The sequence below is a fragment of the Micromys minutus genome (assembly GCF_963924665.1).
Source record: "Micromys minutus genome assembly, chromosome: 19".
In the NCBI taxonomy this organism is placed as follows: Eukaryota; Metazoa; Chordata; class Mammalia; order Rodentia; family Muridae; genus Micromys; species Micromys minutus.
The window spans coordinates 9,925,120-9,950,497 of NC_137954.1; the positions used below are offsets into that span (position 1 = coordinate 9,925,120).

General features: G+C 45.5%; 1 protein-coding gene across 5 annotated transcripts in view; it reads left to right on the forward strand.

Annotated features, from left to right (window-relative positions):
- The first annotated feature begins 13,937 nt into the window (after positions 1-13,937).
- Positions 13,938-25,378, forward strand: part of SPATS2L (spermatogenesis associated serine rich 2 like) — a 166,875-nt gene continuing 155,434 nt past the window's right edge. For 4 of the 5 annotated variants that reach the window (XM_080932680.1, XM_080932682.1, XM_080932684.1 and 1 more), the window contains exon 1: positions 14,359-14,523. The gene's annotated coding sequence lies outside the window, so the exon portion shown is untranslated. Of the gene's footprint in view, positions 13,969-14,358; positions 14,524-25,378 lie in introns of those variants that run through there. The other variant, XM_080932681.1, reaches the window with a different exon arrangement.

Below are 25,378 nucleotides of genomic sequence, written 5' to 3' on the forward strand. Positions count from 1 at the left end.
AGCAAACGGAGGCTATGCTGAGGCCTCGTTGCCAACTCTGTAGAGCTTAGCTCCCACGGTTGTTTGCACTTCTTCTTCTCCCCTCTATGTCTCCTCTGCCCTTGCTCTCTCTTCTCCTCTGCCCTCTTTATATTTTATCTCCTTTTGAGACCGTCTTTCTGCGTAGCCCAGACCAGCTTTAAATGCACAGTCCTCCTGCCTGAGCGTGCCAGGTGCTGGGGTTGGAGACATGTACCCCTCAAGAGTGCCTTCACCCCTCACCCTCTGGGGCTTCTGGAGTCTTTGCATCATCCTTCTCCTGAAGACTCTCTGCCATGACTGAGTTCTAGTTGGAGCTCTTGATCTTCTTCCAGCCTCACTCTGACTCAGCTTCTGTTTCCCGCTTCACATAGTGTGCATCTAGTGACCTTTCCTGCTCCACACACTCTGGACTACATTCAACTTCTGAGCCACCTTTCCATGTGCATTACGTCATTAACTCTATACATCCTTCTAACTCTGCTATCTGAAGCTGCAGTCACTAGCTTTCGATTTCTGTATCCTCTCTCCATCCTTCTGTCCTCTTCACACTCCTCCAAACCCACCTACCCCAAATGCTCCAGCAACTCCCAAAGCCTAGGGAATGTTGGAGAACTTTATCAGGCCTTAAAAAAATATACCTCTGGTTAGGTTATTGAGAGCATGCAGCAAACATTGTCAAGGGACAAAATGGTTATTTTTAAAATATGATTAAGTTTCATTCATTTAGCATTTTGATGTAACTGGCATACAACACATGGCATACATCTCAAGACGCACGGTTTGTTAAATTGTGGTATCTGCGTGTATGTGTTCAGCTTTCACTGTGTCGGGATGGAGAACTTAGTCACAGTCTCCAGACATTGCCTCTTCAAGTTTCCTCAGCACGCCTCTTTCCCTCAACCCACTGCTAGATAGTCACTGAGCTAATTTCCCTAACAGCGTAGCTTCTGTCTGCATGACTTTACCCAAATGGGCTTCTATTTTGTTTTGGACTTGGCATCTTCTGCTCTTTGCTGTTACTCTCATGTCTTCCTGTACTGCCTTGTCCATGGCTAGTCTGTTCCTGCTCATTACTGAGTGGTGTCCTAAGGTACTATTGTGCTGCCTTCATTCATCTTCTGTGGGAGATTTGTGTCATCTTCCCTTTCTATTTCTTACAAAATAAGCTGCTATAAACATTTGCTGTATCCTTGGGTAGAGCCCTCTGATGGTTTGAACATGCCTGGCTCAGGGAGTGAAGAGGTGTGACCTTGTTGGAGTAGGCATGGTCTTGTTGGAGAAAGTGTGCAGTGTGGGCGTGAGTAATCAGACCCTCCTCCTAGCTCCCTGGAAGCCAGTCTTCTATTTGCCTTCAGAACAAGATATAGAACTCTCAGCTCTTGTAACATGCCTGCCTGGATGCTGTCATGCCCCAGCCTTGATAATAGATTGAACCTCTGAACCTGTAAGCCAGTCCCAATTAAATATTGTTTTTATAAGAGTTGCCTTGGTCACGGTGTCTGTTCACAACAGTAAAACCCTAACTAAAACCAGCACTTTGTACATCATGGAAGAGAAGCCAGACACCAGTGCTATTCTTACCCTGCATGTTGGTTGCTGGAAAGGAAGCAGGCAGGATGCCACAGCACATATGAACACTGAGGTTATGTCTGTGTCTAGGCCTTGTCTCTCATGCCTCCTTTTTCTTTCTTTTGGATGCATGCAATAAGTGTTCATATTTTGACCAGAATTCATGGCCATTGCCTTTTTATTCTTTGTCACCTTCACTTATGTCCCCCAGGCTCTTGCTCCATCCTAGCTCCCTCTGGTCTCCTGCACACATGGGAAAGTATGATCTGTATCTGCCATCTCCACTCCTATCTCATTCTTCTTGTGTCTGAGGCATCCTGCAAATCTAAGTCCTGGTTAGAGAGGAGAGTTTAGCCTTGTACATCAGTGGTAGCCTAGGGTCTGCTCACCAGGCTGGCTGGTAGGCAGGCAACCATGTATTAGTTTCCCATATGGGTAGTGTAATGAGCTGTTTTCAAACTCTTAACTTCTCCATGTCTACTGCTGAAGTTCATTTCAGCACAGCAACCTACCTGGCCCCTTCCCTGATTTGAGTCCTTTTCTATTCAGAGCTGAAGGCATTGGCTGACTATCTGCAAGTCATCTGCCACCCTGCCTGGGGTCATCTGCTGCCCTGCCTGGGGCTTACTGGCAAAGGAGAATCTTTAATGGAGAGTCCTGGGGTTGGATTTGAGCAGTTCTCTCTTCTAGAGAACTTGGCTTCAAGCAAGATTGCTAGCGTGACCTTCATCTTATGTTCTAGTCCTGGTAACTATACTGTGTCCTTCTTTCCGATTTTGACCCAGAATTCTTAAAACAATCACTAATCTCTGATTTCTGCTTTTCAGTGCCTGACTTTGTCTAGCTGATTATGTCTATGTAGCAATTTCAATTAGCAGACAGTAACCAAATTAGAAAATAATCAGTAATGTAAACAAAAAGTTTCCTCTTATGTAAGTGTGTGTGTGTGTGTGTGTGTGTACAGTGTAGAAATGCTATGCAGCTTCTCAGTGGCCTGGGACTATGGTGGTTTGGATGAGGGTGGCCCCACAAGCTCATAGATTTGAACGCTTGTTTATCAAGGCGTGGAACTATGTGAAAGGACTAGGAGGTGTGACTTTGTTGGAGGAAGTGTGTCATTCCTGGTGTCCCAGAGTTGCTCTCTTCCTGCTGCCTGTGGATTCAGATGTAGAACTCTCAGCTTTTTCTCCAGCATCATGTCTGCCTGTGTGCCGCCAATGAACTAAACCCCTGAGAATGTCAAGTTCCAATTAAACGCTTTCCTTTGTAAGACTTGGCCATGGTGTCTTCTCAAAGCAATAGAACACTGACTAAGGCAGGGTCCAATGTCTTTTGTTTTCTAGAACAGCATCCTTAATGATTTTCTCTCTTCACCTTTGCCTCACGGTCTGTTCAAGCCCTAGCCATCAATGCTGTCTTCCAAGAAAAAGGGTGAGGACAGAGAGGGACAAATATGGAAAAGCACCTTGTTATCCTTTTCTCAAGAGAACTTTCTAGAGAGCTTTTCCTGTAAGTTCCTTTCTTATTTCATTGTTTATATATTTGCCAAATGACAAACCTTGCTACACTGGCAAAATAAAAGCAGGGCTCTCTGCAAGAGAGAAAGAGTACTTTCAAGGTGGGCAGGGGTACCTCTAACATCACTGCTCAGTTTAGAAACACATGGTTCTTGTCCTGAGCTCTCTCCTTCCTGTCCCAGAGCACCACCTTACCTCTCTGTCCTTATGTTTGCTCATGGACTTCCGTTCGTCTGTCTTTCCGCTGCCTACCCATCTGGGTCCCAAACTGTCTCCTTCTAGAATCTGCAGCTATGTTTTCTCCGTGTGTTTAAGTTGTCTGCTTACTCCTTATTGGCCTCTCAATCCATTGGCACCAGGCTAGATCTACTTGCTTATGACATCCCGGTAAGGAGGACCTTCCAGCATTGCCAAAGAAGCAAGCTTAGGAGGAAGGCAGTGGCAGGTATCGGGAAGAAGAGCAGCTGCTCTGCAGCAGGCTGGTTTTTATCCCGCTTACCTGGCATGGCTGCCACTGGCCCCTTCCCTTCTCATTCACTCTCTAATCAATCAACAGCTGCAGAATCCCTCTCTATGTCCAAGACTTCCTCCCCGCCCTGTCTGGCAGAGATGGTGCCGCCTTCAAAACGTCTCATCTTCATGGCCTCCTGGAGCCATGTCATTTCTAGCCACACATCCTCTGTTTCAATTTTGTCCTGGAAATTATATTTTGTGACTTTCTCCCTCACCTGGCCAGGCAGGCATCCATTGTCTTTAAGAGCACCTCCTGAGCACATCCTGAGACTATTGATCAGCTAGTTTGTTCCCAAGGATGCTGGCTGGAGAGAGAGAGACAATGACTAAAAATAAAAATTTTTTAAAACGCAAAAATATAATTTGTCAAGCTTTTGGTAGTTTAAAATTGGCTACGGGAAGATTATTGACAACCTGGAAATTGGCAAGCATTACTAATCAGGGATTTCTGATTCCCAGAAAGGTGGCCCACCAGCACACCATTTCCTGCTCTTCTTTCTAATTGCCCATCTGAAGGCTCACACACAGGGGCCATTTCTTACCCCAGAGTTCAGTTTTTCAGTCCATTTTGCCTCGTTAACCCATCCCTACCGGACTCTCTCCAGTGGCTCATCACTGTGGCGTCTATAGTCAAGCATCCACTTGTAACATTTGACAATGGAATATGTATTTTGGAAATGCATTCTGGTTCCTAAAAGGTCTTTTCCAAAACTGCTGACAATACTGTTTCAAACTGTGACTGCAGTCCGTCTGTCTGTCTTTAGAACACATAAAAATCAGCGAGAGAGACGGAGATGCTGCCGTACAGAGAATTCATCAATCAGCACAAGAAATGACTCATTGTAGAGTATTAGCTTCTGAAATGTCACTATCAGGAGGCAAAGAGCCAATTAATTATTACAGGTATTTCAAACAGACTAGTGCAAACTGCTCAGTGATGAATCTGTGCAAACCAGCCACAATGCTGAGTTGCTTTGTTCCCGACAGTGGTTACAGCAATTCGGGTCATTTAGAGCCGGGTGACCTATGTCTCTGATTAATAACCATGAAAATAAATTAATTATTTCTTGTCACTGAATCATCAGTACATAGTGTTTGTTCAGATGTGGAAGAAATCGCCGTCTGAAAGAGAATGGAGGTGCAGGAACAACAGACTTTTGAAAGGTGGTGCTAGAATTTTAAAGTTAGTCAGGTTTAGAGCAGACGCATGTCGTGGTTGTGAGTCCAGGGAGTCTGTGTGTCACGCTCTGTGGAGATTCTTGGTTCACATTAGAGCTTTGCCACTCAGTGGCTCTGTGCCTCAGGAGCAAGTTGCCTAATCCCTCTGACACTTATTTATTTTTTCATCTGTAAAATGGGAATGAAAGCACCCACTTCATAAGAAAACTGGGAGACTAAATGGGATGAGACACCCTTTAGCTTTAGAATGGTGGCTTCTGCGTAGTTTAAAAATAAGTCTTCAGCCTGTCAGGCGTCCATTCATGTTCGATTTTGTGTATGTGTGTGCAGGCTCATGCACAGAGCACAACCTTAAGTGTCATTTCTCAGGGCTATCCCCCTTGGGTTTGTTTTGGTTTGGTTTGAGACATGGTCTCTCCCTGAAGCTGGAGCTCACCAGATGGCTAGACTGGCTGGCCCAGGAGCGACCAGACCGCTTGTCTCTGCACTCTCTGAGGATAGTGCTGGGTTTACAGATGCATACGGCCATGCCCAGTTTTTATGTGAGTGCCAGAGATCTGAACTCAGGTTCTCGTGCTTGCACAAGTAAGTCAGCTACTGAGCCGGCTCTGCAGCCTACCCATCACCATGTGTGTGTGTGTATGTATGTATGTATGTATGTATGTACGTATGCATGCATGCATGCTTGTATGTATGTATTTTACATCCTGACCAAAGTTTCCCTCCCCTGCTCTCCTCCCAACCCCTCACTATCTCCTCCTCCTTCTCCTCAGCGCCATCCACTCCTTTGTGTCTCTCAGGTAAGGGCAGGCCTCCCTAAATATCAACCAGCCAGGGAATAGCAAGTTGCAAAAAGACAGCCACCACCTATCCTATTAAGACTAACCGGGCCAACCCAGTAGGAAGAAAGGATCCCAAAGGCAAGCAACGTTCTTAGGGACAGTCCCTGCTCCCACTGCTAGGGCTCCCATATGAAAACTGAGCTACACAACCATAATGCAACCACATTCGGTTTGCCTTTACACAATGCCAGAAATTGTACCTCATGTCTCACACTCCATCTTCCCCAAGAATCTCAGGTAGGCAGCGGCATTTAAGCTACTTTATCAGTAAGGACACTAATCTTCAGCAAATCACATAACTCTTCTAAGTTCTTGTGAGTAGTGAGAAAAGGCTTGGTTCACTGTATTTTAGGAGGTTTCGTTTAAACGACGACAGAAAGATGTAAACCCATGGCTGGTATTAAAATCCAGGCCGTCCCAATATTTAGTATTCCGCTGGGAAATCTTCCTTCATGGTCAACTGAACCCTCGCATGCCAGAGCATAAACTATTCTTGTTCCGTCTCTGGCAGAGACCGAAAAGCTCATCAGCGCCTGTGTGTTTGCACTCGAAGACTCTGAGAAGTTGCCCTTCTGACTTATCTTCCCTAGGTTTTAAAAACACAGTAAGCTTTACCCAGGAATCCTATTTATTAACCAAAGAATAATCTCAACAGAAGCGCTTGCACTTTTTCTCTCCCAGTAACTTTTCAATTAGACTTTAAATCTAAAGTTCCTTATTAGGGAAGTAGGGCACAGCATCCTTTGGCTGAACTTGCTCCATCCGTGGAAGAAATGAATGCAGGATCCTTCTCCTGGTTTTGGACCTCCTTATTCCTCCTGCTCCTATCGAAAAGCTATGGCTACGGTATACCACAACACGTTTTAAAAAGGGGTCTTGAAATTTTCAGTTTTGTGTGACATTTTTTTTTTATAAGCCTGAGACTAGATTCCTTTTGATCAAGCTGTATGATCAGGAGGACAAATGGAAGTGTAGATTTATAGATGTGCATGGAGCAAAGTTAATCATTCATTCATCCATTTATCTGGTCTGGGTTTAGCACGGTGTTGGCTCCAAGGACAATTGCTCGAAGAAAGTATGGAGTTATGTGAGTACAGGAATCCACAGGGCTATGAGGGATGGGTGCTAAAGATGCATGGAGAAGGATCTGATCAAGATTCCTAGGTAACCAGGCTGTGGCCCTAATATCATTTTCAACTACTCATTGGAGTGCTATCTGTTGTGGGTTGGACTGACTCCTCCAAGGAAAGATCAGCTTCCATCCTAACCCTGAGCATTTTAGATTATGACTCTATTTGGAGATGAAGTCTTCAAAGGGAAGTCTCCAGAGTGGTCTCTGGTCCAATATGACTATCATCCTATGCAAAGAGAAATATGAACACAGAGATAGATAGAGACAGTGGGAAGACAATGAGAAGGGAGACAAGGAGAAGTTGGCCATCTCCAACCATGGAGAAAGACCTAGAACAGAGCCTTCCTTCCCAGCCCTTGGCAGGAATCAACTTGTGGTTCATGGGCCTGGGACACACAATCCCCAGCACAAAGAGACAACACATGTGTACTGTTTAGCCTACCTACACATAGTCCTAAGTCCACAGGAAGTGAATGCACTATAAACACACCATACTGGGGTTGGGGATTTAGCTCAGTGGTAGAGCGTTTGCCTAGCAAGCTCGAGGCCCTGGGTTTGGTCCTCAGCTCTGAAAAAAATAAATAAATAAACACACTATACACACAATATTCCAGGACACATTTTACATTCCAGAATCTGCTCTAGGAAAGGCAAGTACCATAATAGAGAAAATTTGGGTACTAGCATGCAGAAAACAACCAACCAGATAGACTCCATTGCCTCCGACTGGTTCTTGTCCGGAGATGGTGAGAAATTACAAGAGTTCTCCTCTTTAAGTACAGACTCTGTGTATAGTCTACACAGCCACTTGCTTTTACAAGGACACCTGCACTTCCCTGGCCTCCAAGAGCAACATTAGGCAGGACTATTAATAAGATAAATACTACACAATAGTGAGGAGAGTTTTAGAGTACTGCTGACTTAAATAGATAAGGCTTTGTGTTAAGTAACAGCCAAGATACCATTGCTTAAGTGGTGTAACCGACACAAATCCCTACTCATAGGCTTGTGACAGAGTTGCTCTTGGTGGATAGAAGCTCTATCCTGTGCGGATGGCAGCCCATTCGTGTGTAACTTGCACAACTCTTGCCATCTGTCTTCCTACTAACACAACAGAGGTAGATTGAACCTAGAATTGTCAACTTAAAATGCATACTGATGTTTCTTTTAAAATCAAACCCAACCTTGTAATGGGTGTAGGTTCCTTAAGGAGCAGTTTTGGAGGTTGGGGGGGGAGAGGTTAGTCTAAGAAAATGAGAAGCAGTGAAGAGACTTTGACAGGTTTAGCTGACTCACACTGCTGGTTTCTCTTGGTTTTGTCACCTTTTTGTTTCCAAGTTCAAAAGCTCAAGCCTTTTCTTTTCACCCAAGTCTCATTCTCTTTGGGCACACTTCCAAGCAGAGCCCTGGTTCCAGGTGACAGCCCAGCCAGCTGTAGCTGTATGTCAAGAACATGACTCAGGGCTCCAGAGCCACCTGAGTGGGCCATCCCTGCTGCCTGCTTTTCCCTCAACCCCCCGCTTGGCCAATGTCCACAACGCGTTTCTCTCTCAGTGTCACCTGGTCTTCTCCTTCCACATGTAAATAATATGAAGACACACAAGTAAGGAATAAGAAAACCAGGAGTGCACAAGAATTGCAGTGGAAGTTCCCCGCACTTCAGCCTTGCTCTGAGGGTGTCACAGTGGAAATGCCCTTCAGTGACTACTTTCCTTCTTCCTAGAGCTCACCTTGGACTGAACGCTTGAATACTTGACGTACTGCTTAAAAACATACCACATTCTTCCTGGCCAACATGTTCATCTCTCTCTTTTAGAAATAGATTTTTTACTTACATGTGTGTCAATCTATATATGTGTGTATGCACACATGCATATGGATGCTCATGGAGGCCAGAGCTGTCAGATCCCCTAGAACTGGGGTTATAGGCAGGCAAGAGCTAAACACTTTACTTCTGCAAGCAGCAAGCGCTCCTAACCACTGAGCCACCCCTCCGGTCTCCCTCCCTTGTTTTAAAGTGCCTAGTATTCTACACTGTAGACACACCCAACTCATTTCCCATCCTTCTGGACATAGACGTTGAGGTTTGCTTCACATTTTCTGTCTCTTACAATAACACTACAACAGACAGCTGTGTAAATGTGTTTCTGTACACAGTATTTCCATCCAATAGGTGGTTTGTGCTGGCAAAGGGCAGTCAGAGGCTGTGTGAAGCTTTAGTGTTTGTGAGTACTGTAAATTGCTTTCTGACCATGTCTACCAGGTCATATCCCCGCCAGCTAGATACACAAACTGCTCTTACTTTTTATATACACTTACTCTTAGGAGGAAGACATATTTTTGCCATAACAAGTGAAGCCCATGTTGTCAGGTGCTGATTTACATTCTGACCACTGGTGAGTTTGAATATGTTTGCATTAGCATTGGAACACATTCCTCTTTCCCAGGGCTGCCTCTGCATATCCTCCATCATCTTGAGATACGTTCACTGCCTCTCCTTTTCATACAAGTTTCTGCACCTTTACTTCTCCTGTGCACAGAACTTTTTATCATGCTTATTTTTTTCTGTTACAGCTTCTCGTAAGTTTAAAAATCATCTCTCAAACTAATATTGTAAAGGTAACTAACCATGTGCAGGTAGTCTTTTGCTATTTTTAGGACTTTTACAGCTTTAAAATGTGTGCATTGTTAATCACTCTGGAATCCCTTCTGAAACATGGAGTGTGACGCTTATGTGTAACTCCCAAGGAGGACTTTTTACTCATATAACCATTGACTTTGAGTCTATAGCAAGCAGACATTGTAGCATCACTAAGAGACCAGTCCTTCCAGACTTCAGATCAGAGGTCAGCAGATATCACTAGAGAGAACAGCCTGCCTTTGTCTGTAGGCTTGCTTGCTTCTCTTGAGTTACATGTTTCTAGGATACAGCCCAGTTATCTACACTGTCCATAGCTGGGTTTATAGCATACTCTGCAGAAGAACTGAGTGCTTACGATACCAACCATGGGAATGACGTTTGCTATTTACCCCTTCACAGAGAAGGTTCACTGGCTCCTGCATGTTGTCTCAGGGTCCTTAGTTCCCACCTGGGGGAGAAAAACCACGTAGGGCAGAGGCTTTCCACCTGTGGGGGTTAAGTAGCACTTTCACAGGGCTCACCTAATAATACTGGAAAACCCAGATATTTACATTATTCCTAAGGGTAGCAACATTACAGTTATGAGATATCGAATCACTTTATGGTTGGGGGGTCACCACAATATGAGGAGCTGTGTGAAAGGGTTGCAGCATTGGGAAAGTTGAGAAACACTGATGTGGGAGACTCTTTCTGAGTGCAAACCAGAGGTATAGTGAGGCATTTCCACATTCTTGCTGATGCTCATGACCTGGGCAGCTGAGAAACATGAGCTAGTGTGTGCCCGGGAGAAGTGGAGTGATTGGACACTTGCCCACAGAACTGTCTACAAGTATGATTTTTCTCTGTTCCTAGAGTTGCTAGGGTCTGTGCAGGATAGTTTTATGTCAACTTGACACAAACTGAGGTCATCTAAGATGAGGAAACCCCAATTGAGAAAATGCCTCTATGAGATAGACAAACTTATTGGGCATTTTTTAAATTAATGACCGATAAGGAAGGGCCCAGCCCATTGTGAGTGGTGCCATCCCTGGGCTGGTGGGCCTGAGTTCTATAAGAAAGCAGGATGAGCAAGCCATGAGGAGCAAGCCAGTAATGAGCCTTTGCATCAGCTCCTGCCTCCAGGTTCCTGCCCTGCTTGAGTTCCTGTCATGACTTTCCTTCAATGGTGAACAATGATGTGGACATGTAATCTGAATAAACCCTTTTCTTCCCAGCTTGTTTTGTAATAGCAACAGAAACCTCAACTAGAGGCAGGCTCATGAATTCAAGGTCATTCTTGACAAGTCAGAAGCTCTAGGCCACTCTTGTCTATGAGGGAATGGGAAGGGAGGAAGGGAAAGAGGGACGGAGAGAGAGAGAGTATATGTGTTAATCAGAAGAAGGATTTAATGGGTCACATTGGGAAGAGTAACAAATGAAGTCCAGTGTCACCCTCCCCAGACCCCAACAGGGGACTGAAGTCTCAGTTCAGAGCAAGAGCATGGGAGGTATTTGAGACTAAACATTCCCGGTCAGGTGTGGCTTTGTCTAGCACTGACCCATCCTTATCTCCTGCAAAGTGGATGGACAGGTGGTCAGAACTTCATGCAGTCTTCTTCTGTGAGGCAAATTCCCTTCTGTTTCCCAGTACAGTTCCTTCCTCAGCGCTCCAGACTTCAAGGGAAATCCTAATTCCTTGGGGACTATTGTTTCCATAGTCTGATCCCTGGTGGGAAGAACACTCCTTCCCTTTAGAGCATCTTCATTATTGCCAGGGTGGTTACACTACCTCGGACGATTTGTAACCAAAGTGGCCCAGATTGTAATGAAGAAGCAAAGGGCTCAGGCCCAGTGGCTCAGAACAAATTCTCTTCCTTACTTGTACTATGTGGCCATTAAAGACCACAGACATGGTGCTGCTCAGTGACGTCACCGGCTCCTGTCTGATGGAGCTGCCACCCTACGCACCGCACCGTCCGCAGTACAGGAAGGAGAAAACATGGAGAACTGTGCATTCTCTCCACAGTTCTGCCTCCAGGCTCTCTCAGCCGCACCATTGCCTGGAGCAAGTTGCAAGGCCATGATCGGTCAAAGAAAGAAAGGGGTAAAATCCAATCAACTGAAAAGCCGAACTATCTGCAAACAAATATGGTTTGTCCGTCACCTCCCTGAGGAAGATAACCTGGATCCCACCCAGTGACTGTACCCAGTCAACATCCGGGATGTCTCTGTGGTAGCCAGCCCTATCCGGCCAAATGCTGTCTGGTGCCCTAGCAACGACTTCACTCCCTGTCTGTGCCAACTCACTCAGATACTGACATTCAAAAGGATATCATGCAATTGAAAGCCTTTCTCGGGCTTTCCTGAAGGTGAACCTTGGTCTGAATGACCCACACCTACAGCCTCGGGAATCCAGCACAATGCGAATTTCAATGGGGAACGTGACATTTTGTGGAGATCAATACTGTTCAGTCAGCTTTACTGACCCCCATGCTTGAGGGGAGCTCACGGGGTGGGGCTGAAGGGGACACAGGGAAGAAAGCAGCAGCTGTAGATTTGCAACACCATTTTAAAATCCTAAAGGTTAGGAAATAGAAACCAACGGATTCTGCTTTTATATATTTAGACAGTTTCTGCTGTGCTATTCATTTGCTTTAGAAGGGTCTTTAGTTTTTAAAATTAGTTAATAAAACAGTAAAATGAGACTCGTGGATTATAATCTTATGAAATAATTTTGAAGAGAGTCAAATTAACTTAGCCTCCCGGTTATTATTTCAAACAAATGTACTTTTTTCAAACAACTCTCCAACATCTACTTAACAACACAAATTTGTCTCCCCCCCCCCCACATTCCATTTCTTTGGATTTTCAGCTCTCCAGGTAATATTAGTACAGATCTATTTTATATGATTCTAAAAATTGTTTATGCTTGACTCATCAAAACAGCCTTGTCAGTTGTTTGATGAACTTTTACTCAGCAACCATTTTAAATCTGAAAAGTGTGCTTTCTTTCAGACCAAATTAGTTTGAGCAACCAAAGGTCTAAGTTTGATTTGAAAGTATCTATAAAACATTCATCTGTCTTCCTTCTTTTGCTGGGCGCTAACTCTTAAAAGATACTATTGTTTCCCTTTGGATATCAAGCCTTTGCCCTTTCCCGGGTACCCCCCCCCCCAGATGAGCTGGATTCTGATTTGTCCTACTGTAACTGTTGCTCTGTTTTTACTTCAGTCCTGTGTTTTGACTTCTCTGCTCTTGGCCCACAAAGCGGTTATTATTATAGGTATGACTTAGTGGTAAGCCACCCTCAAATATGAAAAGGCCAGGTCTGGCTTCTGAAAACCCTTTCATCCTTCTGGTCTTTTTTCTGTCAGACTTCAGTAAGCAAGTTGGATCTGGAGTCCCGGGAAGGTTATGAAGTGGTAGACGAATGGAAGGAAGCCCGAGTTCAATGTTATTTCCAAAGCCCATCCTGAGGGAAGCGATAATTTATTGCTTGTTTTCGAATTCTAGTCACAGGGAACTTCACTCAAAACTTAAATGACTTACTTTGCAAGAAGCCCTGAAATGTACGCCAACACTCTAAGTGAAATCATTCCGAGTTACTAATTAATTCTTCTAAGTTCTATAAGCAGTGGGATGGCATTTGTCCTTGACTTTGTACAGAAGCTGGCTTTTCTGTCTGCAGCAAAGGTGGGGCCAGACTGGATTCAAATTCTTCCTCTATCTGCTAGTTGAAAACTTAGGCAAGCTTGCTTGTCTCCTAATTTGCAAAAACAGCGGACAAAACCAGTACCTACCTACTGAGATTATCTGAAGGGTTGGATCAGATACCCAAGCACACTCATTCACCAAGCCAACCTATGGGGTAAGAGAAAAACTCCCAGTCAGGTAACAAAATGAGTTCTTTCCTTTCAGCAATTCTTTTACCCAGAGTGACCTTTGTCAACTGGGCTATGATGTATTGTAGATCCGGATGTTACCTGAAAGTGTAATTCATTTTAAATAACGACTCCCTTAAATGGAATACAGTTCTGCTGTTCTGGGCTTGAGGAGCAGAAACCGACTGGTTTGATATTTGTAGAGGGCTCTGAGAGCCACGAAGCCCCCTGAGGAACAGTTACTGCCCAGAGACAAGGCGGCTAGGAAGTTACCCTTCAAAAATAAACCTGAGAGCAGCCTGCATTTCCCCCTGCTGCCTCTGGAAGAGGTGTGCGATCTAAAGTGGGTCCATCATGAATAATGCTTGCCTTCCCTCTCCCGACTACTGCACTCCCAGGCAGAAACACCACTGGCCAATGCCACGGACTGCCGGGACAGCTCGGTGGGTGATCACGCACAATTAGACCGGAGTGAAGGCGAGGGGCCAGAACACTTCAGCTCAGTCTGATTTCAAAGGTCGGGCTGAGCCCGCAGCGCTCATCCCGGGGCCCTGATTTTCCGCGGCATTTCCGAATAAGCTATCTTTGTTTACATTTGAGCTTGGCTCACTCCCAGAAAGCATTACTACCTTCTGTCGGGAGAGGCATCTCGCCTTTGCAGACCGAGCTGGGGCAGCAAAGTTCGTTTTCCTCGGTAGGGAAGAAAGATTCTCTCGCTCCTAGAGCTGGCAGTAGCCCGTGTTTGGATGGTAGTGGGCAGTTTAGGGTAGGCGGAGGTTTGGAGGGGAAGGGGAGGAGGTTGGTGTGGGGCAAGCCAGCGAAGTGCGGAAGCTTTATGGGGGATTCTTCTAGAAAGTAGGGTGGGAAATGAGCTAGGGGGGACGTGTGGAGGGACGGGATCCGTGTCAGAACGTGCGTGTGAACCGATACAAAACCCAGGGAGGCGTGATCGGCGGCGTGTGTGCAAGCCCGAGCGAGGGGCGCCGGCGGGGTGTGTGCTCCTGGTGAGTGACACCGAGGGGCGGGCGGCTGCCGGGCGGGGGCGGCTGCGCGGGCGGGAGTGTCCCTGCGTGGGGCTGGCGGAGCGGAGTTGAGGCAGTGAAGGAATCCAGCGCGCCCGCCGGCCCAGCGGCCCTGCCGCGGCTCTCCCTCCGCTCGCCCTCCGCTCGCCCTCCGCTCGCCCTCCGCGCCGCAGCGGCCGCCAGCGCCGCGCCCCGGCCCGGGACAGAGCGGCCGCGCTCGCACAGAGGTAAGCCGGGGTCCCCGGGACGGGCAGCTCACCGGGGCCTGCGCGGCCAGGGTGGGGGGCGAGCTCCCGGAGGCCGCCTCCCGGGGCTCTGGGTGTGGCCTGCGCTCGGTCGACCGGACGCGGAGGTCGCCGTCCTTGCCTTCCCACGGCGGGTGGTGGGGACAGCGGCGGAGCGGAACGTGGACCGGGCCCGCCCTGCTCCGTGCGGGCGCCCCCCTGCGCTCCAGCTCCGCACCGCCGAGCTGCCTTGGCCGGAGCGCGGCCGCAGGTCCCGAGCACCCCGCACCCCTAGGCGCCCGCGGGATCGGGTCCCAGCGTTCGCGTGCGCGCGGCGAGGGCGCGCAGGGCAGGCGGGAGCGGGCACCCGGGCCACGGAACCAGGACCCGGACCGGGACCGGGACCAAGCGGTGTCATCGCCGGGTCTGGGCGGAAAAACCCCCAAGAGCCCGCGGGCGCTGCGGACTGCAGCCCAGAGCGAGGGTCGCTTCCGAGGCACGGAGACAACTTGAGTTTTGCGTGTGTGGGGAGGTGGCAGAGCTTCTGGCGCTCTGCTGGGAGTTCTGCGTTTACTGCGGACACCCTGGTGAAGGCTCCATCCTTCACCTGGACTGGGATGCGACTGAAACCTCCCATCCTTTCCTTCCCCTCCTTGCGAGTGGAGCCTTCCAGTGTGCAGTGGGGTTGGCATTTGTGAACTTGATGAGATTTCGGCTCTCGGCAGCCCTGATTTTAAGCAGGTGCCAAGGTTGTGGAGACCAGACATTCTATCATTAAAGATTCTTCTGGACAGCGTTTTGCTTTGAGTGCAGTACAATCTCAATAGTGTGAGACTAGCGAAAAGCCTTGAACTTCAACCACAGCGCCGTCCTTTTCTTTCTTAAAACATATGTAATACTCCACTTGCTTATTTAAAATACTAAAGTATCTGCCCCCTTTGCAGCCCTTGAAGATTATAAGTGGGGGAGGGGGCACGGAAATTTCAGAATATGTGCAGAGAAAGGGTAAGGTCGTGTGGTCTTTATACAGTCATTCAGTTTTGTTTTCGAGGAGCTTTCATTGCTACTCAGACTGTTTTCCAGAGAGTAAGCAGATGTGCAATATGGCAGAGAAAAGAAAGGACAGGAAGTCAGAGATAGAAAAAGACCATTCAAGTAGTTAAACCAATTATTTTGAAAGAACTCTTTTTAAAAGTTGCCTTCTGGATAAAATATTTTATGAGCCTTATGAAATTGTGTTACTTAACCAGAAAGCAGTGTTTTGTGAAGATGGGAGGCAGTCTTATCAAGGAACTGTAATGCTTAAAAAAAATACTGTATCTGGTGTTTGTTGTGTTTTTTTAACCAGGAAAAAAAATCAACTTTGGGAAAGATTTTCTATTTGGACAAGGCAAATACTACTTTAGTCTCTAATTAGAGTTTTGAAATAAACTCAAGCTGGGTTAAAAACCTTTTTCTGTAGAGCAACAGAACAGAAAACATGTCAGATTCCGTATGGTTTGAAACACACACACACACACACAGGCACAAGACAAACACACATAAACACACACACACAGGCACACTTGAGTAGCTCCCAAAGAGAATTTGCATAAAAATACAATTAACTTGAATGCAGAGAATTTTTAAGAGGTGAGGGAGAGAAACACTGAACATCTGGGAAAGGGGTGTGTTAATTGGCAGTTTTTGTTCTTTAATTTCTGAAATATTAAATGATTGCCTGGAAATCAATTAAGGTAATGTGCTAATTTAGTCAAGCAAAGCAGCCGGGACTTCCTTTGTGTCCGTTTTGTTGTTGGGGTGTCACCACCCAAATCTTAAATTGCTGGTTTCTCTGCTCATACTAATTTCTAGTGGCCATTGTGGAGAGAGGTGATTAGAGGAACAAGTAGTTAAGGCACAGTGCGGCAGCCAGAGAAACACTGCCAGGTAGGTCACCTCTACGTGGACATGGTAGTGACGCCTCTGAAAGACCTCATTTAAAAAAATCAGTTTCTTAGTCTACAGTTGGAAGCTAGCACCATTGTTAACAGTGGGTGTTCATTGATAAAAAAATTTTTTTGGGGGGGTCTTCCCTTGAGGATCTTTACAGAACTACAATCAACACCTTAGAGGATAAGTCAGGCTAGGAAGTGTCCGTTCCAGTTTCGATAAGATGAAAAAAAGTAGAAGTTGCTTATGGTAAATTTTAAGCTGCTGCCACTGGTCTCCCCATATGTCAAGAGAGTACATTTTGTATGTATCTGATAGGTGCTGCCTAGTCACTATTCTGTGGTCTTTCTTCCCTGGTGACCATCGCTGGTGCTTTCACTGTTACTTAACTATGCTAATCTAATCTATGTGCAAAAATGGAACAGTAGCTTCTATAAGCAAGACATAGGCTGTAAAGGCATATACCAAATGGTTTGTGCATCAGTCTCTGAATGGCTGAATGTAATTCACCTAATCAGTTTCTTCTATCACTACTCCACCAACAAGGGGAACTGCACAATTAAAGTGGAATTTTCATTTTACCAACAGTTAAAGGAAACAGCAAACAGGAGAAAAACAAGCCTTTTTATAATCCCTTTTCTCTTTTGAAGACAACTGTGATGAAGGTGTTATTTCCTTAACAGATCAAAATGGCTAATTTAGAGTTGTGACGCTTGCTATATAAATAGGGCTATACTTGAATTCCAACAAGATGTATCCATTCAGTGTATTTGAATGGTTTGGACCCTCTCAGTACCTTAGCAGAGAAAAGTGATTTGTGGAGGTGTGTACCTACAGCATGCAGCAGTGTATACCTACAGTATGTAGAAGTGTATACCTGCAGTATGTAGCAGTGTGTATCATCTACAGTGTGTAACAGTGTGTATCATCTACAGTGTGTAGCAGTGTGTATCATCTACAGTGTGTAACAGTGTGTATCATCTACAGTATGTAGCAGTGTGTATCATCTACAGTATGTAGCAGTGTGTACCTACAGTATGTAGAAGTGTATACCTGCAGTATGTAGCAGTGTGTATCATCTACAGTATGTAGCAGTGTATACCTACAGTATGTAGAAGTGTATACCTGCAGTATGTAGCAGTGTATCTACAGTATGTAGCAGTGTATATCATCTACAGTATATAGCAGTGTGTATCATCTACAGTATGTAACAGTGTGTATCATCTACAGTATGTAACAGTGTGTATCATCTACAGTATGTAGCAGTGTGTATCATCTACAGTATGTGACTGTGTATCATCTACAGTATGTAGAAGTGTATACCTGCAGTATGTAGCAGTGTATCTACAGTATGTAGCAGTGTATATCATCTACAGTATATAGCAGTGTGTATCATCTACAGTATGTAACAGTGTGTATCATCTACAGTATGTAACAGTGTGTATCATCTACAGTGTGTAGCAGTGTGTATCATCTACAGTATGTAACTGTGTATCATCTACAGTGTGTAGCAGTGTATCTACAGTATGTAGCAGTGTATATCATCTACAGTATGTAGCAGTGTGTATCATCTACAGTATATAGCAGTGTGTATCATCTACAGTGTGTAACAGTGTGTATCTACAGTATGTTGCAGTGTGCATCATCTACAGTGTGTAGCAGTGTGTATCATGTACAGTATGTAGCAGTGTGTATCTACAGTATGTAGCAGTGTGTATCATCTACAGTGTGTAGCAGTGTGTATCATCTACAGTGTGTAGCAGTGTGTATCATCTACAGTATGTAGCAGTGTGCATCATCTACAGTGTGTAGAGTGTGTATCATCTACAGTGTGTGGCAGTGTGTATCATCTACAGTGTGTAGCAGTGTGTATCATCTACAGGATATAGCAGTGTGTACCTACACTGTGTAGCAGTGTGTACCTACAGTGTGTAGAGTGTGTATCATCTACAGTGTGTAGCAGTGTGTACCTACAGTGTGTAGCAGTGTGTACTTACAGTGTGTAGCAGTGTGTACCTACAGTGTGTAGCAGTGTGTACCTACAGTGTGTAGCAGTGTGTACCTACAGTGTGTAGCAGTGTGTACCTACAGTGTGTAACATTTCTATTATACCTATCATAGCCTCTACCCTTATTTTCTTAAAGAACTTTCTTAAACATTACCTACCCTTTGATCGGAACAGATCTTTAGATGTACTGGTAACTCTCCATTCCTGTTTATCTGCTTGCATAACAGACTTCTTGTGGTGGTTGTCTAGTCTCAGGCATACCACATTTCTTCACAGCTTCTACTAAACGTGTGCCTTCGATGATGAAAGGTCCTTCTGTTTCTTAATACTTCATGGTTTCTCTGGATTACCTGACCCAGGAATCCTTTTTTTTTTTTTTTTCCTTTCCCAATAGGCAACTGTATCACAATAGGCAACTGTATCAGATCTTGTTAACCTTTTCCTGTGACAATTTCTTCCAGAAGACAGCCCTACATTTCCTTTTTGTCCCGCATTCCTCCTTAGGGCCTATACCCTCAGCCTCTGCTGTCTTTTGCCAACTATTACAGCCCTTTCCACCTTCCTCTCTTTGCCATTGAGTTCCCCAACCCATGCTTTCCCACCACCACAACCTCCTAGACTCCCATCTCTTGAGAAGGCTTCCTCAAGAATGCCTCTACAGGAAATTGGTCTGAGGTGAGCTTGGGCTCAGTTGACTCAAACTACTTCTCTTCTCCATGCAAGATGCTCCCTCATGAGGATGGTCTGGCTTAAGTTTTTCAGCTTTATGTGGTGAAAGTGGGATGTGTGTTCAGCAAAAACCATACTCTGAATATTCATTCTCTCCCCAGGGGGCTACAGCTTCTAGTGAGCCCTGACTTCAGGAGTCAGGAGAGGAAACAATAGTCCAACCTGTGGCCAGTAGGTCCCATGTGCTACATAATAGCTTTGAATGGGGGCCAACACACAATTGTCACTAACTTAAAATATGTATTTGTTGGCATTGGTGTGCAATTCTCTAGCATAAACATTGTGGGTGACAAGACTCTCTTGCAATGTTCAAAGTCCAGGCACCTCTTCTATGTTGCTAGTAGCTTTAGATGTAAGTGCACAATACATTGTGTAAATTAAATGCTTGTTTATAAAGTAGTTCCTGTGTCAGGTGGTTTTGTCCAGCAATAGGCTAACATGTGTCTCCTGAGTATGTTCAGAGTAAACTAGACAGAGCACTGGTGTTTGGCAGGTTAAGGGTGTCTTTCTAATGCATTCTGAGGTTACAAGGGACACTACAGTTAAAATATGTTGTCTTCCTGCCCTTGGTTGGCATAAAACACAACCTGCTAATCTGTTTTTTATGTATTTTATACTCTTGCCCCAGTTTGTAAAATTTTCTACCTCTTTCAAACATGAGCCTCTGTTCCTTTGCTTGTCTCCTTCTGCCCTCTGCCCTCCTGCCCTCTGCCCTCCTGCCCTCTGCCCTCCTGCCCTCTGCCCTCCTGCCCTCTGCCCTCCTGCCCTCTGCCCTCCTGCCCTCTGCCCTCTGCCCTCTGCCCTCCTACCCTCTGCCCTCCTACCCTCCTGCCCTCTGCCCTCCTGCCCTCTGCCCTCCTACCCTCTGCCCTCTGCCCTCCTGCCCTCTGCCCTCTGCCCTCTGCCCTCTGCCCTCCTGCCCTCTGCCCTTCTGCCCTCTGCCCTCTGCCCTCCTGCCCTCTGCCCTCATGCCCCCTGCCCTCCTGCCCCCTGCCCTCCTGCCCTGATCATTTTCCTTTCTCCCCTTTGATCAGGCCTGTTTCCCTCTGACCTAACCAGTCCTCAAAGTCAGATCCTGGTTGTTGCCTTCATTGGCTCTTTGTCTTCCCTTCTGTCTGCATCCTTCCTAAGTCTAGACCCTTGCTTAGACTTCTCCTACACTGCTGCTTCTTGTGTTCACAGGTAGAAGGCAAGCTCCTTGAAGGCACGGATACACTGTACCTGCAACAGTTACAAGCCATTGGTGTTTACTAAATGCACCTGTAGACACAATAAGCTAGAAGGGGTTTGTCCTTAACTTTTGGCTTTAATACCATCTCTGCCTTGCTCGTGGGTGCATGTCAAGGGCCTAGCTACAGCCTGAGTTTTAGTCACGACCTCAGTAAATGTTCATTAACAGAACTTCATGTTGACATTGGATGGAAGGGTCAGGCATTTGAAGGTGGCATCTGCCAAGGAGTTTTCCTCAGCTTTCTTGGGTGGTTCTAATCGGTCCCTTCATTCATCTGTGAGGTTCTGAGGACTTGGCATTTCAGGGTTGAGAAGATGATGGAGTGTGGCAGTTGTGACTTGGAATTAAGGAGGCTGCAGTTATTTTAGGGTGGGATGATGGGTCCCAAGAGTGAGCAAAAAATGAAAAGCATCAGGCTTACTGCCAGTATTTTATATGTAAAATAATCAGGCTAAAGTCATCCGTTACATAAAGATCCTGTTAATTGACCTTAAAACTCCAGACTGTATAAGGCAGGGCTGCCCAGCCTTTTCATTTAAAAGCATCCCTTTAAAGTGGAGAAACATTATCTGGAATTGTCTGAGAGTGAAAGGTGAGGCAAAGAAGAGGTCACCACATCCATTAGAGCCGTGGTTCTCAATCTTCCTAGTGCTGTGACCCTTTGACACAGCTCTCCATGTTGTGGTGATACCACAACCATGAAATTATTTTTTTTGCTACCTCATAACTGTAATTTTGCTACTGTCAGGAATCATAATGTCCTTAGCTATGTTTTCCAATGGTCTTAGACAACCCTGTGAATAGGTCATTTGACCCTCCCTGAAGGGGGTCTAGACCCACAGGTTGAGAACCATCACATTAGCCTGTATTCACACCAATGTCCAAGTCTTTAAACTTATTTTTTTTAAACCACTTATTTTGTAGACAGTTTCCTTTCTATGAAGGGCTTGCTCTAGCATGTCGCATAACGTGCATCACAGAGATAGAAGCCTAAGGGAGTCAGTCCAGAGGGCAAGATTGTTGAACAAAAGTTGTTTGGGCTGATTTTTAAAGGAATTAGATAAGATTCCAGTGGCTGTTATTGAGAATAAGTGGAGAGAGAAAGTGCCTACATGGAATGGAACTTGATGTCCTGTATTTTAAAAATTTTCTTCTGATAGCAGCCCTCAGTCTCATTACTGCTGGTCCTATGGTGAAAGTCACCAACAGTTCTGGGTACTGGTAGTGTGAAGTGTTTGATAACAGAAGCTAAAACGTAGAGAGATGCCTCCTGTAATCTTGTGTGATGCCAAGTTCTGAACTGACCAGGAGACAGAGCACAGAATAAAACCTATGCACCGTGTAACCCAGTGCGCCTCTGGCTTGTGCACAGCCCACTCAGAATGCCCAAAAGAACCTCCTGCGGGCTGAATGTCAGGAAAGCTGACGGTTGCCCAGGAATGAGTAAGTAATGAGGTCCCTCAGATTGTGTCCCACTCAGCCAAGGTGGGACACTCCCGAGAGCCTCTGCTAGACTGCATAAGCAGTTAATGTGGAGCCCTGGGCTGGTTCTGTACAACTGCCCTCATGAACTATAAAAGGAGGAACTGCTTACCTACCTCCAACCAGGATTCAAGGAAAGTTGCACATTACAGATTGTTCCATTTTATGAAGTGGGACACCTGTCATCCAACATGTGTGCAAGCAGACTGTATGAGTTACGTCATACTTAGTTACATATACTATGTCCCTTTGTCTTCACATAGTGCTGGGAGTTCATATGAGCCCCATTTTACCAAAAAAGGCAAACCCAAAGTCTAGAAAAGTTGATAGCAATTTATAAAGGATGCATTCAACCAGGCAGTTTGAGTGCAGGAACCAAATATGTTCTGTGCTAAAGAAAGGATACAAAAAATATACATCACCATTGAAAAGGCTTGTCAGATTCTCTGCAGTGAACAGGTACTAACTGTGGCAGAATCCTAACTCGGCCTTAGTGGCATCCACTTCCCAGAGATCCAGAACCAACGGACCATACTTACCACAGTTCCATCACTTACAGATCTACTCATTTCAACTTGACAGTGAACTTGCAAGCTGGAGATTTGAGATGGGAACACTAGAGCTCAGGGAAGTTACAGAACTTGGTTGATGGAAAGGTTGCACTCTGCTTGGTGCGTGACCCTGGGCTCCTGCTTTTCCCTGCACAATACCCTGGCCATGGCAAATAATGGCACCAAAAACATCCAACAGGTTTACAAACACAAACCACTGAATGGATGACTGCTACAGTAAATTCCCTGTGACTGTGCTTCTGCCAGTGAGTGACAGGTTCTTGTCAGTGGATGGTCAGGTGAATGCCACAAGTGTGTGTAAGACCTGCAGTGTATTAAACCCACACCCTCGGTGCTCCCAAAACAGCAGCAGCAACAGCAGCAGCAGCAACAGCGAAATAGTAAATTCTTTCTGTCTTCGGTCTGATTTATGAATGATATGCAGAAAGAGGAAGAAGAAAACTTCCTTTCTGTGCAATTATGCGGGGGCCCCTCCTCTCTTTTCCAACCTCAGCATCCTTTGGAGTCCCGCCTTGTCTTACTCTTTGCATCTATCCTGTGGCAACTCATGTGTTTTGCTTCTGCCTGACACCTGTGTATTAGTGATTCTTAAATCTGTGTGTCCAGCCCAGAGCCCTTTCCAGTATTGCCTCGGGTAACTATCATCTAAGCAAGCCCATAATTAGATCTGACTGCAAGCCAGCTTAGGCTTCTGTGTTCTCTGCCTCGCTTAGTGAAGCCACTTCAGTAAGTAGGAGTCGCCTGAAAGCCACTCTTCCTCATCTGCTTTTTCTTCACCACTGAGCCCTGGTAGAAGCTAGTGACCATCTTTTCAAACTCCTCAGCATCCACCCTCCCCTTTGTCCACAGTGACTCCCATTGCTGCGTTGGGGCAAGTCTTTCTCTTGAGGTTTATTCTAGTCTCTCTGCCTTCTCTCTGCCTTACTTCCAGTCCGTTCCTCACAGTACTGCGTTTCTATAAGGGCAGTCTAACCATGACTCTCACTTAAAACTCTTCAGCATGGTGACTAAAGCTGAAGGGAAAAGTGTATGCTCCCTAGCAGGGCACAAAAGCTCCTTTATGGTTCAGGCCCTTCCTTTCAAGTGTGTATCCATCACTTCTAGTAATCCTGGACCCCGCTGTCTGCTTCCATCCACAGCATCCTTACTAAAGGAAATGCTTTACTATAGGAAAGAAAAGATGGGAGGGATGTGTGTTCAGGACCATAACACCCCTATTGCGTGTGCCTAGTGAGCGCTTGAAATATGGTTGTTTCCAAGTCTGATGCACTGGAAATGTAACAGAAGATTTTACAGGATGGAGAGGTGGTTTAAAAATGTTTCATTATTATAAGTGTGTGTGTGTATGTGTGTGTGTGTGTGTGTGTGTGTGTGTGTGTGTGTGTGTGTGTGCACGTGTGTGCACATCTGTGCATTCATACCTCTGTAAATGTGGAGTCTAGAAGTTGACCTTGGATATCTTCCTCAATCATTCTCCACCTTGTTTTTGAAACAGGATCTCTCACTAAGCCTCCAGCTGCTGATTGAGCTGATTGAGCTGTGTCCAGTGGCTCATTCTTCTGTCTCTGCCTCCTTGGCTCTGGTATTACATTTCTATGTACATTTTTGTGCCTGGCTTTCTCACATGAGTCCTGGAGACTGATTTCAGTCTCTCAGGCCTGTGAAACAAGAACTTTGGTGAGTAAGCTTCTCGTTAGTACTCCTTTGGCTAGATATTGGGATATTAATATTTTGTATATAATCAGTTAAATAAAAGAAATAATTTAAATTAACTTCTCATTGCTTTAGCCTAGCTACTAGAAATTTTGAGATTGCCTGTGTGGGTTGTGTTGTAATTTTATTAGACAACATCACAGAATATTTCTGTGATATTCTGCTTTCCTAGGAAATGTAAGTGGAACAAGCTCAACCCATGAGCCTTTGGAATGATTACGTCAGCTCCATAGAACAGGGAAGCATCGGTTGTTCAGATTCTTAAACCCAGAGCTATAAAGTGCTTTAGATAAGATTCAGAATCAGAGAGACAGATTCTGAACACCGTAGCCTAGAGTCTTATGTACAGCATACACAGTGTAGAAAGCACAGATGCATCTCTTTCCTAGGCCTCCCCAGTTACTTTGGGAGAAGAGTAGGAGTCCTGTGGTGTGAGAAAGGAGGGCTTGAGGTAGGCAAGAGGAGAAAGCAAAAGCACTCTCCTGGAAGCCCCCTACTTGTGAGGAACCAGGAGAGATGCTGAGGGTTAGATCTATGAGATCTCAGTCTTCCCTGAGGGGTTAAGGTCTTCCAACTTGTTGGCTCTTAAGACCCTGGGCCAGTTTATGAATCAAGGAATTTAGAGTCAACAGTGTGCATATCACACAGTCTCTGTGCACCAAACAAACGTGTGCCAGAAGCTGGTAAGTACTCCACAGAACGTGTGCCATACACTGAAGAAAACCTTCAGGGAGAAGGGTGTGTGGGCTATCAGGAAGACCCGGCAGATAGTGTACTGTGTCTTAAGAGATGTACAGAGCTTTGTGTATTCACAGTGGGGAAATGGTGGCACTTGTTGTCAGGTTGGAGCAAGAGAAAAGAACCCTCCAGGAGAACATGGTAGGATAAACAAACTTTTTAAGAGAAAAAAATCAGAGGACTAGATTCCCAGAAAAGGCACGGATAGGCAATGGGGGGGGTGGTGCTGTTGCATGGAGCCCTACAGTTCTAAAAAAGAACTCTTTCTGTCCTGGATTTCTCTGTGAGCAACTGTTTTGATTTGCTTTGTACCTGGTGAGCATTTGTATAAGATGCTGTCAATAGAAAATGTTCCTATGCTAAAAATAAAAACTTGAAAGTCACATATCTACTTCCATGGGCCAAGTAGAGTAGCGAGCATCCTGGTGTGGCCATTTGTTCTATGTTTACAGC